Genomic DNA, 21,534 nt, shown 5'->3' with positions numbered 1-21,534 from the left:
AGCTCCTGATTCTCTGAGGAAACATGTGACTCAAAATAGCAAGAGAATCACAATAACCATAGATATACAAATCCCATTGACATTGTAGCTTCAATGTAAATTATAGATTGTAAATAAGATTCATTGTAATTCAATATTGGAAAGAACTGGTATGGTTTAGAACAACAAGGGGATAAAATCCACTGTGCACTGCAGAACTCACCTTTGCAGCTCACTGACATTTTAGGCTGTTGTCCCACCCATTTGCTATGTCTGGTGGTATTTCAATGACATTCTGTCATTGACATTAATGTCATCTGAGTTTTGTTGTCATAGCTATAGATGGATCAATGCCTAACATCATGCCAAACAATGGGAAACAAACCTGAAGTTATCTGAAGTCTGCAGCTCAGAGAACTTTAATTTTAGGAGATTTTTTTAAAGCATGCACATTTACAAGATTAAAGAAATAAATATTTTTACTCAGTATCTCATTAATATCTTATTTTTCCCCCTGGGAAAAATTTTCTAGCTTTTAACAGTGCACTGCCAAGCAACAGCATTGGAAGCATGCTTGTCTCAGAGCAGAAGTTTTACTGCTATTCCATTTGAATACTTTCCAAACATGTACTTCCTGTAACACCACAGTAAGCTCCTACGAGAATGAAGTGCAAGGGAATTTAATGAGCACACAGCATAAACTCCAGATTAATTAACTTTTTTTATTTGGATATTTTCAAGAACACCCCCAAACACAACCCTAGTAGTCATGCAAAAGGATCATAAGTATCTGAAAATACGGAGGTGATTATTTTTCTCTCAAAATATCAGGAAATTTATTTTGTTAAAAATAAATTGATACTTGTCTTACAAGGTCTTGATTCTAAGACCTAAAGCTGGTGAAATGTAAATGTCTTTGGTATCTTACAAGGTTATCCCACCAAAGCTTCTTTTGACTAGCATTTTTCAAGTTTCTGAAGAGGAAATAATCTAAGAAATGGCACCTTTATTTAATCAGATTTGAATTCCTCATTCAAGGAATAAGACTTTCAAAATTTTTGTTGCAACATTTTATGATTAAAAAATACTTTGCAATTTTGTTAAGTTATGGATTTGTTTTCATTTGAAAGGGATAACTTTTTTTTCTGAAAATTTCTTGGGGATCTTCACAGCTTTTCTATGCCCTGTTTTGGACTCTTTTGTATGTCCACAGGAACCCTGTCTATAACATACTGGTGACCTCTGGCTGGACCATTCAGGAATAAGATAAGGATTTCACTGTGCTATATTGAGTATTGAATTTGTATGCATGCACTCAGTGTGAAGTACAGTTCCTAAAATCAACAGATTAAATTTTTCTGTTGGAAAACAACTAATGCAAGCCATAGCAATGATAATGATCCCAGGTTTAAAATATACACTCCATATTGATCCTAATAATGGTAACACAGAAATGAATTCTGTTGCTAATTGTGTTCCTCGAATAGAGGAATATATGTGAACTGAATAATGAAAGGCTGTTTAAGTACATTCATTAGCACTGTTTACATGGGCAAATACTATACAACATGGAAAAATGGAAATTAAAAGTTCATTTTCATAGTCACATGGATGAAATAAGATTATAAATTGTTCACATTAGCTGAAGTCTTTCTTTACTTTCAAAATATAATATAAAATAAATCAAGGCATTCTTACACATTTATGTATTAGCTAAGTTTGTCTCAGGAACTCTTATTAATCAGTGCAAGTATGTGATTGATAAATTTGTAACTCTAGACTCTGTATCTGCTGAGCTTGGATTTTCACACAGTATAATTTCTTTCAAATTTCCTCAGAAGAAAAAAATTGTTGTTGTCTTCGTCTTCTCTCATCCTGTCAGTCTAAGAGTCCTCTAAAGCAGATCTCTTTATTTAGCGCAGTTTTCTGAGATGTTGACCCAATATATTTATACTTTTAGGCATGATATTCCCACTGTTTACAGCCAAACAGGATATAAAGATCTCACATCATCAAGCAAAATTTTTTCTTCATTATGCCACTTGCATATTTTGTTAGTGTAAGAATTTTTGTGCCATTGATTTGCAGCGTATATTAGTATTAATTCTAATGTAAATACATACATAATCACATAAGCAAATGGACTGCTGTTGAACAAACCATAAAGTCTTTTCCAATTTCTTTCAGTTTAGAATTACATAAATAAGACAAACAAATTTGAATATGTTTGTGATTAGAGATGAAAACTATGACTGTATGCTGGCATTTTTTTCACTTCAGTGACTTGTGGTTGTCTATTTCCCTATGTAATATATCATAAAATTGAGATGTCCCATGTGTCTGAGGCTTAATCTTATCCTTGGCATAAGCAGATCCCAGAGCCAAATATTCGAAAATTAAGTTTCCCTTCTTCCCTTGTGGTTGTATGTTGACAAGTGCATTATGATCCATTTGTATAAACAATCTTCAAATAGCTGTCAGTAAGAGCTATGTTTAAACATTGCCATGAAACTTCCTAAGCAGATCAGATTACAAGAGCAAACTGTCAAAGAGAGGAAGTTATAAGGTAAGCAAAACTCTTCTTGTGTCTTTCATGACCACAGGGAGCAGTCCTATCTGTTGGATTTCTGAAGCCATAGTATCTCAGTCTAGAGAGAAATGATGGAGAATAATGCCAGATTCCTTAGGATCTAGGAAGCTGGTCCCTGAGAAACATGCAGCAATGCTTCAAATATAATTTACAGAAACGCAGAGTATTCTGAGTTGGAGGGGACCCACAGGGGTCATCTGAGTCCAACTCCTAAGTGAATGGCTCCCACGGACCTTGGCATTACTAATGCCATGCTCTAAGTGAGCTACTCTCATAATACTAGTGGAGACTGAAACCTGAGGTTCTGCTTCTTTGGAAGATCAATGGGGATAAACAAAATGTTTTGATAGAAACAGTGTAGATATTTTTCAAACTTTTAAAGAATAAGAATTCAGAGAGCTGAAATGGTGCTTGCAGTGCATTACATGCACTGTGCCAACTGGTGCTTGATCTCTCTGATACTTTGTTATTTCAAACTGGCAATCTATCTGGCTCTAGAGACGCTTCTTAGATGGATTTATGTTTTAATTACTCTCCAGGTTTGCCCTTACACATTATCTTGTGTCACAGGTACAGCACTCAATCTTGACTGAATGTCTGTGGCTTGAATCTGATCCCATCTCATCTCTTTCAGCTATGGCAAACTGACTCTGAGCCACTGCTCTATGGGCAAGTGCCAATTGCCAGTTCATCACCCTTCTAAATACTGACTAATTTGCGTGACTACAGGGATGCTGAAATAATCTCAGAGGATGAGGAGCTAGCAATGTGAGGTATTTACAGATGGGCATGATGACAGTTTTTAACAGGCTGTACATATCTGACCCTAGGACGAGCCTATGCAAAAGTCTTGTTTAGAGAAGTGATATTCTGATGGCATCTGCCCAGCTCCAACATTACCTGATTTTGATATATGCAGGGAAGACAAATAAGGTACAGACAACTGTTATGGGCAAGGGAGTACCAAAAGTTCTGGACTACAATTGCCTTTTCGCCGTGTTTAGGTATGACAAGGGGAGAATACAGCTGAATATTAACAGCTTTATATTTCTGCAACAAGTGACATACTTGAAAAAAGCTAAAAATGAATTCAGCAACAACTATTTCACCTTAGTAATGCAGAAAGTCAAAGAGAGTGGCCTGGGATGGTGTGACAATGAGGCCTGTGATGGCACATACCAACATTGAAATTAGCAAGAAAAAAATTAATGAAGACCGTGTTGCTTCAGCGTAACAAATCCGTGGGTCTCTGCACCATTCAGAAGGCTGAAGCATGGGGAAGCTGGTCTGCCAGACTGGGCTTGGAGGACCTCGCAATTGGAATCAGGGCCTGACATCCTGAAATCCCTAGTGCTGGTTGTGGCTAGTTGTGAACAGGCTTTGTACAGAGTATGGAGTGATGCGAGAAGAAGAAAGAAGAGCCAGCAGACCAATACCTGACTCGGTTCCTAGTGTCACTGGCAAAATTTGCATTCTTTGATAATGGGTTGGTTTACATTACCTGCTGGCAACAGACGGGGTACATTTGTAACAAAGGAGGAAAAGGAACTTGCACAGGATTTAACAAGACTCACTGAGAGAATTTTGGACTAGATTTGAAGGAGAGAGGGATGAAATCAGGCCTGCTAGAGATAAGCTTGAGGGCAGCATGACATTGTTTGAGGGGTGGTGTACTAGTGAGTGCACTTATGTGTCCATCTCAATAGACACAGGGGATGGAAAACATGAAACAGCAAAGACATGTGGGCTGTTGATGCCTTAGAAACCAGATGTGCCTGAGAATGGTGACATAAGCAGTAGAGCTTCTCTCCCTGGAAAGGTGTCAGGATCAATATCCCAGATGAACTGCTTCTACACAGCATGGACAAGAAATGGAGGAGCTGAAAGCCACTGTGCAGCAGCAACACTATGACATAGTCAGCATCACAGAATCATGGTGAGATGATTCAGGCAACTGGAATGCTGCAACAGAAGGCTTTGAGCTCTTCAGAAGGGATAAGCAAGGGAGGAGGTGGGGTAGCCCTGTGTGCTAGGGAGTCCAGAGCAGTCCAGAGCTTAATGAAGGCGACAATAGGTTTAAGTCCTTATGGGTCAGGGAGCTGGGAAGAAGGCTTACAGAGCAGATATCCTAGCTGGAGTCTGTTATGGACCCCCCAACCAGAATGGAAGGACAGATACAAAATATTCCATAAGTAGCTAGGAGAAGTCTCATGATCATTGGACCACCTTATTTTCACGGGGGGCTTTAGCTTAGGAGATGTTTTCTGGAAATACAACACACCTGGGAGGAGGTTTGTGGACTGTGTGAAAGTAACTTCCTGTCACAGCTGGTGAGGGATTCATCTTGGACATGCTGTTTGTGAGCAGAATGGACATGTGATTGATACGAAGGTTGGAGATAATTTTGGGCATAGCACCTATGAAATATATTTTTATTCTTAGAGAAATAAGGAGCAGATTCAGCAAAAGTGCTACCTTGGCCTTCTAGAGGGCAAACTTAGGCAGGCCTGTTTAGGAGACTGGTTGAGAGATTCACTTGGGAGGGAGTTATGAAGGCAAAATACCCTCTGAAAGTTCGACATTCTTTAAGAAGGAAATCCTAAAGGCTCAGGAGCAGGCTGAACTGACGTGCTAATAGATGAACCTTTGGGGCAGTAGACAAACTTGACTGAACAGTGAGCTGTGTCTGGAAGTGAGAATATAAAAAGAAAACCTGGGAGTCCTGGCTTATGGCAAGTTGAACATGAGTCAGCAGTGCCCTGGCAGCCAGGAGGGCCATCCATGCTCTGGGGGACATCAGGCAAAGCATCACCAGCCAGGTAAAGGAGGGGATTGTCCTGCTCTGCTCTGCTCTGGGACAGCCTCACCTCGAGTGCTGGGGGCAGCTCTGGGTGCCACAGTAAAAGAAAAAAACGCAGTTATCAGAAAGTGTCCAAAGGAGGACTCTGAATACGGTGAAGGGCCTGGCGAGGAAGCCATTTGGGGGAGTGGCCTGAGGGGAGACTGCCCACAGTCCCCAGCTTCCTTGTGAGGGAGAGCACAGGGACTGGCACTGATCTGCTTCCTGGCAGCCAGTGACAGGACCTGAGGGAGTGGCCTGAATTTGTGTCAGGGGAGATTTAGGTTGGAGATCAGGAAAAGGTTCTTCACCCAGATGGTGCTTGGGCACTGGATCAGGCTTCCTAGGGAAATGGTCCCAGCACAAGCCTGACAGAGTTCAAGAATTCTTGGGCAATGCTCTCAAGCACATGGTGTGATTCTGATCAATCAGGAATGGTCCTGTGCAGGGCCAGGAGTTGAACTCAAGGACCTTCTGAGTCCCTTCCAAATTAGGATATTCTATGGTTCTACAGTTCTATGAAAATTTTTGACCTTTGAAAAAAGAAATTCAGGAGGACTACAGCATGTCAGGGACTTAAACAGGGAGGAAATTAGAAGCACCAAAATGAGAGTAGAACCTAATCTGGCTACTGTAGTAAAAGACAATAAAAATGTACCTATAAGCACATTAGTGATAAGAAGAAGACTAAGGAGAATTTTCATTATTGGATATGAGGGGAAGCAGAGTAACAAAAGATGTGGAAAAGGCTGAGGGGTTGAGGTACTTAATGTCTTCTTTGCCTCAGTTAGTTTCCTCAATCTTTTGCCTCAGACCAGTTGTTCTGTGAGGACCCAGTCCCCTAAGGTGGAAAACAGGGATGGGGAGCAGGAAGAAGCCCCCAGAAGGCAAGGGAAATGGTCAGCAAGCTGCTACACACAAGTCTATGGGGCTGGGTGGGATACATCTAAGGGTGCTGAGGGAGCTGGTGGAAATGCTTGCTGAACCACTTTGCATCTTTTAGAAGCAGTTGTGGCTAACTGGCGAGGTTTCAGGTGACTGGAAGTTGGCAGATGTGACGCATCTACAAGAAGGCCCAGAAGGACTGGGGAGCTGCAGACCTGTTTCTTTGTACTGAGGAAGGTCTTGGAGCAGATCATCCTGAGTGCCATCACATGGCAAGTGCAGGACAACCCAGGAGTGTCAGAGCCAGCCAGGCTCTAGCTTGTGAAAAGCAAGCCCTGCTTGATCAACCTCATCCCCTTCTGTGACAGAGTGGCATACTGAGTGGACGAGAGAAAGGCTGTGGATTTTGTGTGCCTTTTACTCATTAAAGCCTTTGACACTTTCCCACAAGATCCATCTGGAAAAACTCTCTGCTCATGGCACACTGTTCAGTGGATAAAAACCTGTCTATATGGCTGGCCCAGAGATTGGTGGGGGATGGATTTACATACAGCTGGTGGCCAGTGACCAGTGATGTTCCCCAGGGCTCAGTACTGGGGCCAGTTCTGCTTAATACTGTTATTGATGATGTGGATGAATGGATCAAGTGCATCCTCAGTAAATTCACAGACAACACCACATTGGGCAGGACTGATGATCTGTTGCAGGGCAGCAAAGCCCTGCAGAGGGATCTGAACAGGATGGATGAATAGGTTGAGGACAATGGTCTAACAAAAAAAAAAGAAAATATTTGGTTGTGCTGTAGGGTCACAATAATCCACAGGCTGGGGCAGAGTGGCTGCAAAGCTGCCACAGGAAAAGGCCCTGGGGGTGCTGGTGACAGCAGCTGAGCGTGAGCCAGCAGTGCCCAGGTGGCCGAGAAGGCCAATGGCATCCTGGCCTGTGCCAGCAATGGTGTGGCCAGCAGGAGCAGGGCAGGGATTTTCCACTGGTGAGACCCACCTTGAATCCTGTGACCAGTTTTGGGACTTTCACTAAAGGAAAACTGTTGGGGTGCTGGAGTGAGTCCTGAGAAATTCCACAGAGCTGTTAAAGTCTCAAAAGGAGCAGTTGAGGAAACTCGGGTTGTTTTGCCTGGAGAAAAGGAAAGTGATAAGGGACCTTTTAATTCTCTGCAACTACCTGAAAGGAGGTTGTAGTGAACTAGGCGTTGGTTTCCTCCCAAGTACCCAGCTTTAGAAGAAAAGGAAATGGCTTCTATCTGGATCAGGTGAGGTTCAGATTGAACATTAGGAAAAATTTCTTCACCAAAAGGGTCATTAGGCATTGGACCAGTCTGTTCAGGGAAGGGGTTTAGTTGCCTTCTGTAGGGGTATTTAACAGACCCATAGATGTGGTGCTTTGGATCTAATTCTTGGTTAAGTTTGGCTAATAGTTGGGTTGATGATCTTAGAGGTCTTTCCCAGTGTAATTTATTCTATGACTCTATGCATATGTGTGTCTCAGTGGGAGATTAGAAAAATTTCTGATCCCACTTAGGAAATAAATTTTAGATTTTATGCCCCTGTGATATTGCAGGCCCTCTAGCCCCATTTCCTCTGTGGTAAAATCTCTGATATCTGTATCTATAAGAGCTTTTTAAAAGTTGATCTATTTTAGACATCAGAAGGCCATTGAAGAGGCAGATGAAAAATCCAGGACTGCTCTCTTCAGAGTTAGTTTTTATTTCCATTCTATTACTCTCTTTTGCAAAAGTGAAAACGCACAGATCTCTTTTCTCAGAGACAAGCCTGTCCTTTTTTTTATCCACTTCCTTTTATCCAGGTCTTCCTACTCTGGTTACATTTGAGTATTTTCCGGAGTGGTCCATATTGGTTTTACTTTCAGACAGCAACGGCAGTGATAACAGCCTACTTTCCTGCAGCTAGGGAATCCAAAACACCTACTGATTAGGGCATAGTTACAATAGAGAAATCTGCCTGGCAGAGGGTAAAGGATGAGTCTCCTGTTCAAGCGTGCCCTCGGCCCCACATGGGTGAAAAGGTCACAGTGGCCCTATCTTGGAGTCTATCTCCTCACCAGATGAAACACCAAAGTGAGATGGAGTATATCAGTTGGGCTGAGATGTTGAGTGATCTCCTGGGAGGCTGCAGTTCCACGGTCTTAACAAATATAATTCTTAGACACACTAAAATAATTGAATTGTTTGAACTGAAATAGTTTAAAGTCTACCCTTTTTCCCAGACTCATTCAAGTAGTTTCCCCATGCTTGAACTAGAGCCTTCTGTCACTACAACTTTTTGTCTTTTCCTTAAAACACATTTATCTGCTCATCTTGACATCTGAAGTAAAGAAAGAAGAGGTATCTAAATTAAATGTAATTAATAAGTAGTATCTGCTTGCTTCTTTAAAGGGGTCAAAACAATAAACCTGAGATGAAGGAACTGTTTGTGATCAAAGTACAGAAACAAGAATAACACGAATCAGATATACTTGCGCTGACTCAAATGTAAACAGAACTGGCAATGTATTAGTCAATAAAAGACTTTCTAAATTTTTCTCTATGAAGTAGAAGAAAAGCATTTATTCTTTACTCCATAGCACTGAACCAAGTGTCAAAGTCTCAGTGTGATCAGTCCATTAGGCAAATGGGATTCTCTCAAATCTCACAGATGAAGTGTCAACTGAAAACAGCCTCCACAATATGCGCACCCTTTGCTTTTAACCTGTTTTCCAAGGTACAACCCTAATATAACCAGGGCAAGCAATATGCACAGGGATGCATCCTGTTACATCTCTGTACCTCGAAGGTCAGCTATATCAGAAACACTCTAAGTGCTTTTAACTTGCTGTTTTTATTTCAACTTGCCTTTAGTGTGCATTGCATCCAGCTCTGTCATAGCACATTGTCCTGTAGGAATCATGCGATTTACAGAGCTGGCTATGGAGACTAGAAATCTGCATTTTTCTGCTCATTTGTTTGATTCTGAGTGTCTCTTTTTTTTTTCCCCTCAGAATTCTGAGCAGAACTTAGAGTTCTTCAATTTCTTTATATTCTATATCAGTGTCTAAGTGTCTATGCATGCTAGTCCCCAAAAGTTGTTATTATACCTTGTCCATTCCTATTATCCAGTCACTACAAGGCTGCCTGTGAGCTTCCTAGGAACATATTGGACATATTTTGGGTCATCCCCTACCAATGTTGAATTTTTGACTGTTCTTCTTACTCTGCCCTTCCACCATCCACTGCCTAGTTTAATCCTGGGGAGAACTGTACTCACACAGGTGTTACACAAACAGCCCAAAGTGGCAAGCTGTACACTGTTGCAGAGCATAGATTTTGCATTCTGATGCAATGAAAGCAGGAAAATACTCCAATATTTACAGTTAATATAATTGAAACATGAAGCAGAATATAAGTCTTGGTGATATCGAAACTTTCTGGGGGTGATCTTCAGTAGATGGAAATATTCACAAAAAAAAAAAAAGAAAAAATAAGTGATGAAACAAGGAATAAAATCAGAAATAATGCAGAAAGTGTGATTGAATTCCACTTCTGCTAGGGTGGATGCTTTGTTATCCCCTAGTACTTCTGAATCTTCACCTTTATTTTCTTAGGAAACAGGCATGAGGAATGAAGACTTTTTTTTCAGTCAGCTGCACTGCATCCCTTCTCCACCACATAAAAAAGCAATTCATTTGAGCTACTGCTGTCTGTCATTGTGTTCCATTTTTTCTTTCTTATCACCTTGCTTAAACTTGAAGGAAGCAGAAAGTTCACCTATGTCGTTTTAGCTGGCAGCTGAAATTCTTTCTGTTTTTTTAATGGAAGCAAAAATAGCTCCCAAGATCGAGCACTAGGTGTCCTGAGGCTTTCTTGGTTAGTAAATGGAGATGACAAGACTGGAATGTATTCAATCTGTTGCTGTCTCCTGGGCATCATTTATAGATTCTCTGTCAACCCACAAGATCCTCTATTACTATGAACAGTGTAATTAGTTTACAATTAAAGTTAATCACAAATCTATAAAAGGAGCTTCCAAATATTGACAATGATTAAGAAAGTGAAATTACCATATATAGCTAATTAATTCATGGTTAGAAAATTGTGAAAGGAAATGAATTCTTAAAGCTCCTTATAATCCTGGTAGCAGAAATTGCTCTTTCCTACTTCCAGACTCAGCAATTATTTGTGTATCTCTGATATCCTGAAGGAGGTGATTATTTGTAAAATACAAAAATAGTGTTTTCTGTCTCCTTCAGTTCTCTTCTAAAAAGTGTGTTAAAGCAGCACTTTCCTACGCAAAATGTCAGTTGTGTCCATGTATTCCAAGTCATCTTTCCACAATACTGTCACCCTCCTGGGGCTACAGAGAACACCTCAGAAAGGGAGACTAGCCAAATATAAATTTCTTGCCATAAGAAAAAGGTAGAAGAAAAAAAGAAATGTTTTGCTGACGTTTTTCCCCCTCTTTTTTACAGTCATTACTCACATCTTACCCATACAAAAGGTATGCCAACTTGAAAAAGGAATCTTCCCATCACTTAAATTGTCATTCTTTATTTGTTTATTTGTATTACCCTCCTGTTAGAGACTGAAGCCTTAATGTTTCAGACATTGTTCAAACAGGAAGCAAAATTCTGGTTCTTGCCTCAAAGGACTTACAGTACCCCAAATGGATATAGGCAGATCAAAGAATACAAGAAAGCAATGACACAATAAGAATGAATGGCACCAGTAGCAGTACATCTACAACACTTTGATTTGTGAGTTTGTGTTTTCTAATGGATAGGAAAAAAATAAGAAAATTTCAAATATATGATGCTGAGAAAAAATTAGGTACAATAAGGAAGCAGTATTATGCATGTTTATGGGAAAGTGTTGGCCTCATGTAATGAGTGGTACGGGGGGAAAGCAGGAGAAAGTTTATTTCAAAATGTAGCAACTATGAGGTAAGGATATACCATGGACCAGCCTGGATGAAATATGATCTACCTAATTGCATGTCTCAAATGAATAGGGTAGTATTATACTGTGAGAAGTAATGAGAGTGAAGACAGATTACTCAGGCTTGATCTTATAGATTGAGGAGAACTTGTGAAGGTGTTGAAAAAGAGGAGGCATCAGTACATACCCGGGCAAGCTGTGTTTCTCTGACAAAATGATCGTAAAGTACCCAAGGCTGCCAGTAGATTGTGGTGTCTTTTTTCTTGTCTGCTTCCTTCCTTTGATTCATGGAGGGATCATGGAGAAATGAGCAGCAGTTTAGAGTCCATTATTGGATCTGACAGCACAAAACAGTCATTGGTAGAAATGACAAAAAAGCAATACGATCATTCCTATGTTTTTCCTTCCTTGTGTGTGTGCGTGTGTGCACACACCTGCCTTTTTGTGTTTGAGCATGGATGAGGTGTGTCTATTGGTGTGGTTTTTGTTTCCAACAGAGAAGTCTATATCCAGAACAGTTGCAATACATGGAAAATGCATGGTACTGAGAATTTCAGTGGTGTCAATCAAGAAAACAAAGGAGCATGTCCTATAGAATTTTATACAATGTTGTAATGCAAAGTGAAATTTTCATGATAAGTGTTATTGCAGTGACTGACCACTTGTGCTAATCAATAATATGGACTCACATACAACTGTTTAAAATCTTCTAAGAAAATTGGTCAAAATTAGAAAGACATTTCTTATATTTCCATGGATTCCATTAAGCATTGCTGCAAAGAACTGCTAAAACTGTTTACCATGTGAAAGCAAGTAGCTTTGTACATTGCCAGTTACATTGCAATCCCTGATGTTCAATGTCATACTAGTCAGCACACCTGCTTGAAAATTGTTGAAGAAGCAGGTGGAGAACAATCTCCTAGGCAAAGTCTCCCACACTGTGGGGGGATAGACCTTCACCAGCTGGCGTGGCGTTTACTCTCTGGCTGTCAGAGAACGTCCTGCTGAAGGACCATATGCACTTCTAGGAAGCCACTATGGTGGCTCTGTCTACTGCAGTATAGGAAGAACAAACAAAGACTTAGACCACTGTAGGCCCATCTGGGCTGCCCATACATCTGCACAACCCCTTCTGCAAGCACTCCAGAACCCAGATTAGGACTGAAACCCATCCATCTATCTTGGTTTCATCTGTTTGGATCAGAGGTTGTTCATCTAAAGCAAATTAGGTACACTTTAGGCAAGCCAGAAATCTTAATCTTTCCATTGTCACTGCCAGAAATGACTTCCAATAAGATGCTGGTAACAACAGAAAATACAGAAATTGTCAGTACCACTATTAGAAGCTCATTAATTTCTTATCCAAAATTAATGTTAGGACTGAGAGATCTCTCATAAGTAAAATGGACAGTTTGTTTTGTTGGTTGGAATAGTCACAGTTGGCCATGAATTTCAACCAGACCAAGTGCAAGGTATTGCATGGGCTGATGCAATCACCTATATCAATGCAGACTGGATTGTGGATGGATTGACGACAGCCCAGAAGAGAACTTGGGAGTATTAGCTGGCATTGCCTTCTTGTAGCTCAAAAAGCCGGTTTCATCCTGGACTGCATAAAAGGAAGTGTGTCTGAGAGATTGAGGGAGGTGGTTCTTGCTCTCTGTTTGCTCTGATGAGAGCCCATCTGGAGTATTTCATCCTGCTTTGGGGTCCACAGTATGAAAGAGACATAGACCTGCTAGAACAGGTCCAGAGGAGAGCTAGAAAAACGATCAGAGGGTTGAAATATCCTTCCTAAGAAGAAAAGCTGAGAGAGATGCAGAGTTGCTTAGCCTGGAGAGGAGAAGGAGGCAGGCATACCTTATTGCATTCTTTCAATGGTTGGATGGCACTTACAAGAAAGAAGGAGGAGGACCACAGCCTGCAGTGACAGAATGGAAAAAGAGTTTTAAACATAAAAAGAGTAGATTAGATTGCAGAAAGGATTCTTTAAGAAGACTTTTTTTTATCATGAGGGTGCTCAGATACTGGTTGCCCAGAGAAGACGTAGATGACCCATCCTTGGGTTCCTTCAATGACGGGTTTGGCAGAGCTTTAAGCAAACTGACCAAGGAAAAGATGCCTGTGGCCTTATCAAGAAAGATGGACTAGATGATATTTTAGGTTCTTTCCAACCCCAAAAATTATGTGATTCTGTCATTGGCATGATAAGATATTTGAGTGGCTCACAGCCGGTCAAGCTTCTTCGTAGTGCCATTTTAGCCAGTGGGTAGAGGGTCTTGGTGTTTTAAGCAAGAGTAATTGACTTTTTTTTCTCAGAGGAAAAGATTTGGAAAAAAAAAGTCTTTCAAATGAAATGGTATTTAATTTTCCCAGCCATGATAATTTTGAATGCATATGTATAATGTAATGTTATATACAGAGTAGAGATCACTCTGTATGTGTTTTTTGTACCCAATTACAGTGCAAGGTCACTGCAATAAAGATCTATTGGCCCTTAATCAGTATGATTTTCCTTCTGTCTGGCTGCTACTTACTTCACATTTTGCCTGAAGCAAACTGCATATTGAGTGGCTGCAGTGTATTAGATGTCTAAGATGTACGCCATGGTTCTAAATTTACTGTACAATATTTTCTTTTTCTTGTTGTATCTCTTCCCTTTTCCTCAGTTCTATCCTCTTCTTTACCTTCTGGGACTTTCTTAATGACTTCTGTTCATCAGCATACACATATTTTTACTCTCCAATACTCTTTAAAATCAAACTTCACTAATCCATCTCCTTGGCCTCCTAGCTGTCAGGAGGATAAGGGCATGCCAGAGAGCTGAATATGTAGGTATCTACCTTTAGAAATCTAACATGTACTAGCAAGGAGGTAGCTTCTTTTGATACATCAAGAAAAATGTTCTTACTAAGACAGTTTGATTTATTCGCTCTTGCCCTTCTTCACTAAGTGAAGTCACTACCTCTTGACTCCTGAAAAAAATCTGTTCAGCCACTCTCCCATGCTATGCGTTCATGTTTCCTTCAAGTTACAATAAAACAAAGAATTTCCGGTCCTGCACTGCAGACGAAGGCCGCAGACTGCCTCTTCAATCACTGATGTGGTTATATATCTAAGATACAAAGTACCAGCAATCACTTTTCTTTCTTCCGATCCCCCCACCCCCTGCTACAAGCCTCAAGGATTCTTCAAAGCTTTTCTGTATGACATGGCAGTAGGCTGATTTTGAAATTGGTTTAGTTAAATAGATTTTTAAATGTGCTTAAAAATTTTCCTGTCCCTTCCCCAGTGCTTTGCAGGCTGAGCAATGGACACCCCAAAATCCACCATTCTCATGGTGCTAAGGGTTACTTATGGGCTGATCTTAAATCTTTTATTCTTCCATCCAGATGGAATGAATCAACCAAAAATAAAGATTTTAATACAAGATTTCATGAGTGAAGGAGATCGCAAAATTGAGGGAGAAGCATTTTCTCTGTACTTGTCTTTCCTCACAAAGTGTCCCGAATTTGCCCTTGCTCTGATTCATAATGTGTTCCTCTAGCAGTACAACCCATCCTTCTGTTTCCATTTTCACAGCTGCAAATTGCGCTGAATACTAGAAGGCCTTTCCTCACATTATTGCAAAAAGGGCTCCTGTTCAGTAAGCTGAGAGTTCTCTTAATTTGACAAATATTTCCTTTTTTTCTTTGCCCTAAAATGTGTTGTGCTATTTGTCAGCACTAAAGCATGTGCTTTCTTGGATCTGCTGTGCCTGGCTGCACTGCTACTTTGTTTATGCTAATAGTGATTAGCCAAATTGGAAGGAGGTTTTTTGAGACCCTTGCTAATAACATTTTCTCAGTCTGAAATAAAGGTTTAATTATTTGTGGAAGGCAGTGAAAACATCACCAGCATGTGCTTTCTCTGCTGGTCTGCTGTCATCAGATTTCATATATAGACTGTGTTCATACCTGGCAATTTCTTGGATGGGAAATGGCATCAGGCATGAAAATTCAGGAAGTGAGGGTAAAGTGTTAGAATCAAGCAACATGCTATTTTGCCTGAGCCTTTACAGAACAGGTGCTTCAGCATTGTCTCAGGGTCCTGAGAGAAGTGTTTAAATTTAATTCAGAAATAAAGCCAAGCTCACAACTGCTTGAGATGATTAAAAATCCCAATACTCTCTTCCTAAGAATAAGAGCATGACCCTGATAATTTGGCCAAATTCCAGACAGTGAAGTCACATTCTGCCAATATGAAATATACCTGTCATTTCAAATGCAAAGCTATTCTGAATTCCCTAAGAGAACTGCTGTTGAGTTTCAAATGCTTTAAGTGGCTGCCAGGTCCGCCACTTAGGCACAGCATTTCTGGGACCTCTGGCTAAGTCTGCTTCCAAAGCACATTCAAAGCAAAGAAATAAATTAAAGGCAGAATATAATCCTTATTTTCTATGGTAGCACTATTATTTCAAATTCCATCAAGCCACCAATTACTTTTTATTTTTCTTCTTAGTGATGTTGATTTGAGATTCCTTACAGGCAAAGACATAATTGAAAGACAGATATAAAAAGCAAGAGGTTGTGATAAAAATAAACCAAAACATGGTTAGAGGTTATGACTCTTCAAACACTGGGACTGTAAAGGAAGGTGGATGCTGCCTAAGAAATTTCATGTTTTGTGTTGGGGTTTTTTAAGTAAAATTTTAAAAAATGAAAATAATGAAACAGATGATGTAGCCATATTGAAATCATCTTATCTAACAATTAGAGAGCTTTTTATTTTTTTAGTGACAGCTCTATAACTGCAGGCTGGGAATTGGAATGAAGTATTCAATAAAATCTGTGTGATATCTCCAGCCTCCTGAGGGACCTATGACACACAAGAAAATTCTGTGTGGAATTAAATTAAAAATGACAATTAAAATATTATAAGCTGACCAAGAAAAGCATCATTTTTACTGTGCCAGAGGTGTGATTTAAAGAGCCCAGGAAAAGAAGCTTCATTTATGTTATTCCATTTATTAATTGACCACTTATGAGAGAATTGGAGCTTAGGACATTTCTATTCCACTGCTAAAGATGATCCTGGAAGCAATGATTTTGCCTCCATTCTTTATACTAACTGGACACAAGATACACTTTGAGGGTTTTAACTAAGGAAAACTTTCTTTTACCAGAGACATCATATACTATTGAAACTGTGCAGATGGGCACGTATCATTAAAACCTTAGCCAAAGGAACCTTGGTTATAAGCAGTTTGTTAGGAGCACACATAGGAACTGTTAAAACTCAAATAAATAAATATTGCATATGGTCTCTGCTTCCAGCAGTGTTTTGGTCACTACCGTCTGTCACTAGCAGACCTTCTGCCTTTGGGCTCAATTTTGGCAGCTGCTTTCATTGCCCTCATCTTCTCATTCTATCCCTAGGTTTTTATTTCCTTATTTCTCTTTTTCTGCTAAGGGCTGAAAAGCCTTCCTGCTCTGTGATGAAGTGCCACAGGGGCAATGTGCTTAATTTGTTGCACCCCTCCTTCCTTAGAAATTGCGAACATGAGCAGATCCCCAGGGCTTCAGAAAGTAACCCTATCTGACCTGACTCTATCTCTTCCTGCATGTGGATTCAAGGCCAAAGACAGCACTGAGTTTAGGTATTTACAGTTATTTTGCATGCCTGAGAGGCAGCGGCACTGTCATGAGCACAGGACATGGCTGAGATGTGCCAGGTACATTGCGTCATCTATCATCTATCTCATCTATCTTGCTCCTGCATCTGCTGAATAGTAAGGCTGTCCCTTGACCCAAAGCTGCCATATGGGGGACGCAGTCCATCTGAGGAAGGTGCCACACTTAGTTCTCCATACATTCTCCTAGACAAGAGATTGCACCCTCCTGGGAGCCTTTTCTGAGAGATTTGCTCTTCTAGACGTCCTTTTGTAACACCTCTTACTACTGCTCTTTATAATGGCCTCTGTGAGCTCTAAAAGTGCTCATTGAATTTGAGAGAAAAGGAAAAGGAATGTCTTTGGTGAATGTAATTTTTTGCTTGAGTCAATTGGAAGTGTTGGCCTGATGCAGATAAATATTTTTGATATGTGAGGTAGCCTAGATGTGCAGAATTACCAAAGGTTTGCAAGTTTAGATCATGGTAGGCAAAGTATTTTTTTTAGATTTACTTTAAATGGAATCACAGTTTTTCTTTACAAAAATGACTTTCTTCTTTACTTTATGACTTCCTCTCTCAAACTCTGCCCATTATTTTTCAAATGTTATCTAAATTATTAGATGTAATATCAAGTAGGACTAGATAGAATGTCATTTATCATGTCCATAATTTAATCTGAACAATGGGGTTAAAATCATATCTCAAAGGCATACTACAATTTTTCTTCCTGACTACACATACAGTAGTGATATCAAGCCTTTAGAACTCATGGGTTCTCCACTGCTACTTTTCTAATGTCATAGCTTGCTTGGTGCAGTGTGCTCTAAGAGAATATGTATCCCTTCTGAAACACACAGCTGCTTAAAACTGGCGAATTCTTGGTGTTCTCAAATTAGCTTGAAATTAAACTATTCTCTCAGTTACAATTACTTGTATCAGTAGTTTCACTAGGTTGATTCCCAGTGTCAGAAGGGACACTTTTTTTCCCAATGCACAGATTAGAAAGTGAATGCAAGCAATGTGATACGCTACACAGGGCAACATGCAGGGAACTAAAGAACAAGAGCAGTCTTATGTGACTCACAACCTAGTGATAAATAGTAACAAATGACATGCTGTCGTTGGAGACCTGCATTCATAGAGAACAAAACAAAGAGCTATGACAAAACTTTAATCTTTAGCATCCAGTAAAATTTTTACAGAAAATATACATGTGGGTCAAAAATTGGTTTTGCAGCTGTTAAACACTGATGACAACACAGTTTTGTTTTGTACAATCAAGGACCCCTGTGAGGATTGAGGATTGCTTGTGAGGGATGGGATTCATCTGAAGAAGCAGAACAAAAAGCATTTTGCCAGCTGGCTAGCTAGCCTGATGAAGAAACAGTTGAATTAGAAACAGGGAAAGAAGACGAGCAGTAATATGAAGAAGTGATGAACAAGATTGGGGTGTTAACTTGATATAAATACAAGGGATGTTGTAATCAAAAGATCAGGGCAGAAGGTAGCCCTTCAAATATATCCACATAAATAGGGAAGTGCCTACCAGATAGAACTGCAGGGAAGATTTCCCATTAACCTTCCTAGGAAAACAGGATGCCTTGCTGCCTCTCTGAAGGGGACAAACTTAAAGGTCTGTGTGCACTTAGAGAGTTGTTATCTCATTGGAATCATGGAGACATGTTAGAATAGCTCACACAGCTGGAGTGGATGTATACAGGCTACCAAGAAAGGGCAGCATGAGGGGACTAGCCTTTGCATGAGACTGCATCGGGGTGCATGTCTGCGGACGAACAATGACCTGAACAGAGCTGATGGGTCTGGATTAGTGGCAAACCACATGGATGACAATGTGGTGGGTGCCACAGACGGCCTTACTAGGAAGAAAATGTACATGAGGCTGTCTTAACACAGCTGGAAGAGTCCTTGTGTTCACAGACCCTATGTGTTATGAGAGACTTGAGGCCCAACAATATACATCTCAAAGAGGCTACAGCAGTGGGGAATCCGAGCCATTTTGGGAGAGTGCTGAAGGCACCTTCTTGACTCAGATCATCAGGCAGACAATGACAGGAGATGCTCTGTTGGATGTCACACAAACAGGGAAGAATTGACCAGGATGTAAACCTCAGGAACAGGCCATGGTGTCTATGAGGTGATAAGGAATCTGAACGATGGAAACAGAAAAAAGTAGGGTCACAGCTTAGACTTTTGGATAGATTCTTCAATACTGTCCAGAAGTCTGCTTGGAAGAATCCCATGAGTTGCAGTCCTAGAGAGAAGAGGTGCCCAGGAGAACTGGTGGATTTTCAAGGTTTTCCTTCTCCGTGATCAAGAAAGGTCCGTTTTGACAGACAGTAGGATTTCATGGATGATGATGGAGCTTCTGACTGAACTTAAACATAACAGAACATTGTAAAATGTGGAAGCAGAGAAAAGGTACCCTGGACTAACATAAATAGATAAACACTGGACTAACATAAAGGTATTAGGTTAGGAAAACAAAAGCTCTTCTGGAGCTGAAGGTGAAGTGCAAGAAAGAAATTTCTACACATGCATAAGCAGCAGAAGGAAGTTGAAGAAAAGTATGGGAAAGGGGATCTCATCACAAAGGACATTGAAAAGGGTAAAGGAATCTATAATACTCTCACCTTAGTCTTTACTGGTAAGACCTGTCTTCAGGAATTCCAGGGCAATAAGAATCTACTCAAGCATATTTAAACAAAACTGGGCTTACACATGCCCCTGGAATCTGATGCACCTCTTGAGTGCTGAGGGAGCTGATGCTTTTCAGAGCAAGAACAATCCTGATTAGCTTTGAAAGTCTCTGGCCAGTAAGGGAGATTCCTGTGTACTGGAAGAAAGCAACTGCCAGTTCTGCCTTCTGAAGGAAAAGAAGGAGGATCCAGTGCAACAAAGGCCAGTCAGTGTCTCCTTTATCTGATGGAAGCAATGGACTGAATCCTCTTCAAAAACATTTCCCAACACATGAAGAACAAGAAAGTAATTTGAAGTCATTAGCAGGGATTTATAAAGGAGAAATCATGTGTGACCAACTACATAGACTTCTACGATGAGGTGATTGTCATGGTGGATGAGGGGAAAGCATTGGATTCTGTTCATCTTACCTGTAGAAAGGTTTTCAACTCCATTTCCTGTAACATTCTCACTGATAAACTGATGTAGTTTGGGCTGAATATATGGACAGTGAGGTGGATTTAAAACTGGTTGTGACCAGAACACAAGTTTCAGATTGAGACCAGTCACTAGTTAAGCACCCCAGAGATTAAAACTGAAGCAAATATTATCTAACATCCTTTTTAGTGACTTGGGTTGTGTGACAGTGTTTCCTCAAAAAGTGTGAGAAGAGTGATTGATAGACCAGATGGATGTGTTGCAACTTGGAGGAGCCTGGACAAAAAATGAGCAGCAACCTCATAAATCGCAACAAAGGTAAGTGCAAAATTCTGCATTTGGACAAAATTATTCCCACACAACAACAGAGGCTGGGGGTTGATCAGCTGGAAATCAGTGTGGCAGAAAATGGCTGGACACCAAACTTGCCATGAGCCAACAATGTGCTTTTTTGGAAAACAAAAAGGTTAAAAGAATTAAGAGCTGCATGAGGCAGAGCACTGCTCAGGTAGACGGAGGTGATACTTTCCCTGTACTCATCTGGAGTACTGGGTCCTATGCTGGGCTCCCCAGGACATATAAAACATCAAAAGACTGGAGCAAGTCCAGCAAAGGACCTAAAAGATTAAAAAGTGGCAGGAGTAAGACAAGAGGCAATGGACATAGGGAAAAATACAAGACATTTCATTTAAACATAAGGGAAATGTGGGTTGGGAGGGGAGTGTGGCAGGGGGAAAGTTGTTTTCATTTTTCCCCCTGCAAGACTGGTTTGTGGGACAGCTTGCCTAGAGAATGTGGAGTCTCCATCCTCGGAGATACTCAAAATCCAACAGGACACAGCCCTCAGCAATCCACCGTAGCTCACCTTGTTTGAGCAGGAAGTTTAGATTAGATGATCTGTTGAGGTGCCTCTGCACAACTTTAGAACTGAGTGATACTTAAAAAGTTAATTATTTTCAGCCTAATTATTTCAACATCTCCTTAAGATGTGTTTGGGCAATAGTGCCAGATAAAACAAGCAACAATGTCTTCTGTAAAATGATCACTTTAAATTACCTACAGAACTTTGCATCAAAATATTTGTCGCGTGAAATAGAAAAAATTGAGTCTGGAAGCAACATGTTAGGCAGGGCTGAAGCCTATTTGAAATCTGGAAATTATGTTCTAAATAAATTACAGCAAATACAGCTGACCTCATAAATCCTTGGAAATCAAATTACTTGCAATAATTAATCTGTGAAATAAACATGAGTATCAGGATTTTCATATCTCATCTTCTCACTCTTTTCACTTTTACCTGCCTCCTTCCTTTTGGGATGTTCAATCAATTGGAGTTTTTAACATGCCAAGAATTTGCAAATGATAAAATGGAACGTTGTCAAAAATAATGTCAGATGCCAGGACTGCTCTGACACTCACAGTACATTAAAATGGGATAAAAGTAACATCAAATGAAAGTGTCTGCAGTGAAGGGAGTTGATATATAACAGTATAACATAGAAAAGG

The sequence above is a fragment of the Melospiza georgiana genome, chromosome Z (genome assembly GCF_028018845.1).
Source record: "Melospiza georgiana isolate bMelGeo1 chromosome Z, bMelGeo1.pri, whole genome shotgun sequence".
Taxonomy (NCBI): Eukaryota; Metazoa; Chordata; class Aves; order Passeriformes; family Passerellidae; genus Melospiza; species Melospiza georgiana.
This window is presented reverse-complemented; position numbering follows the sequence as displayed.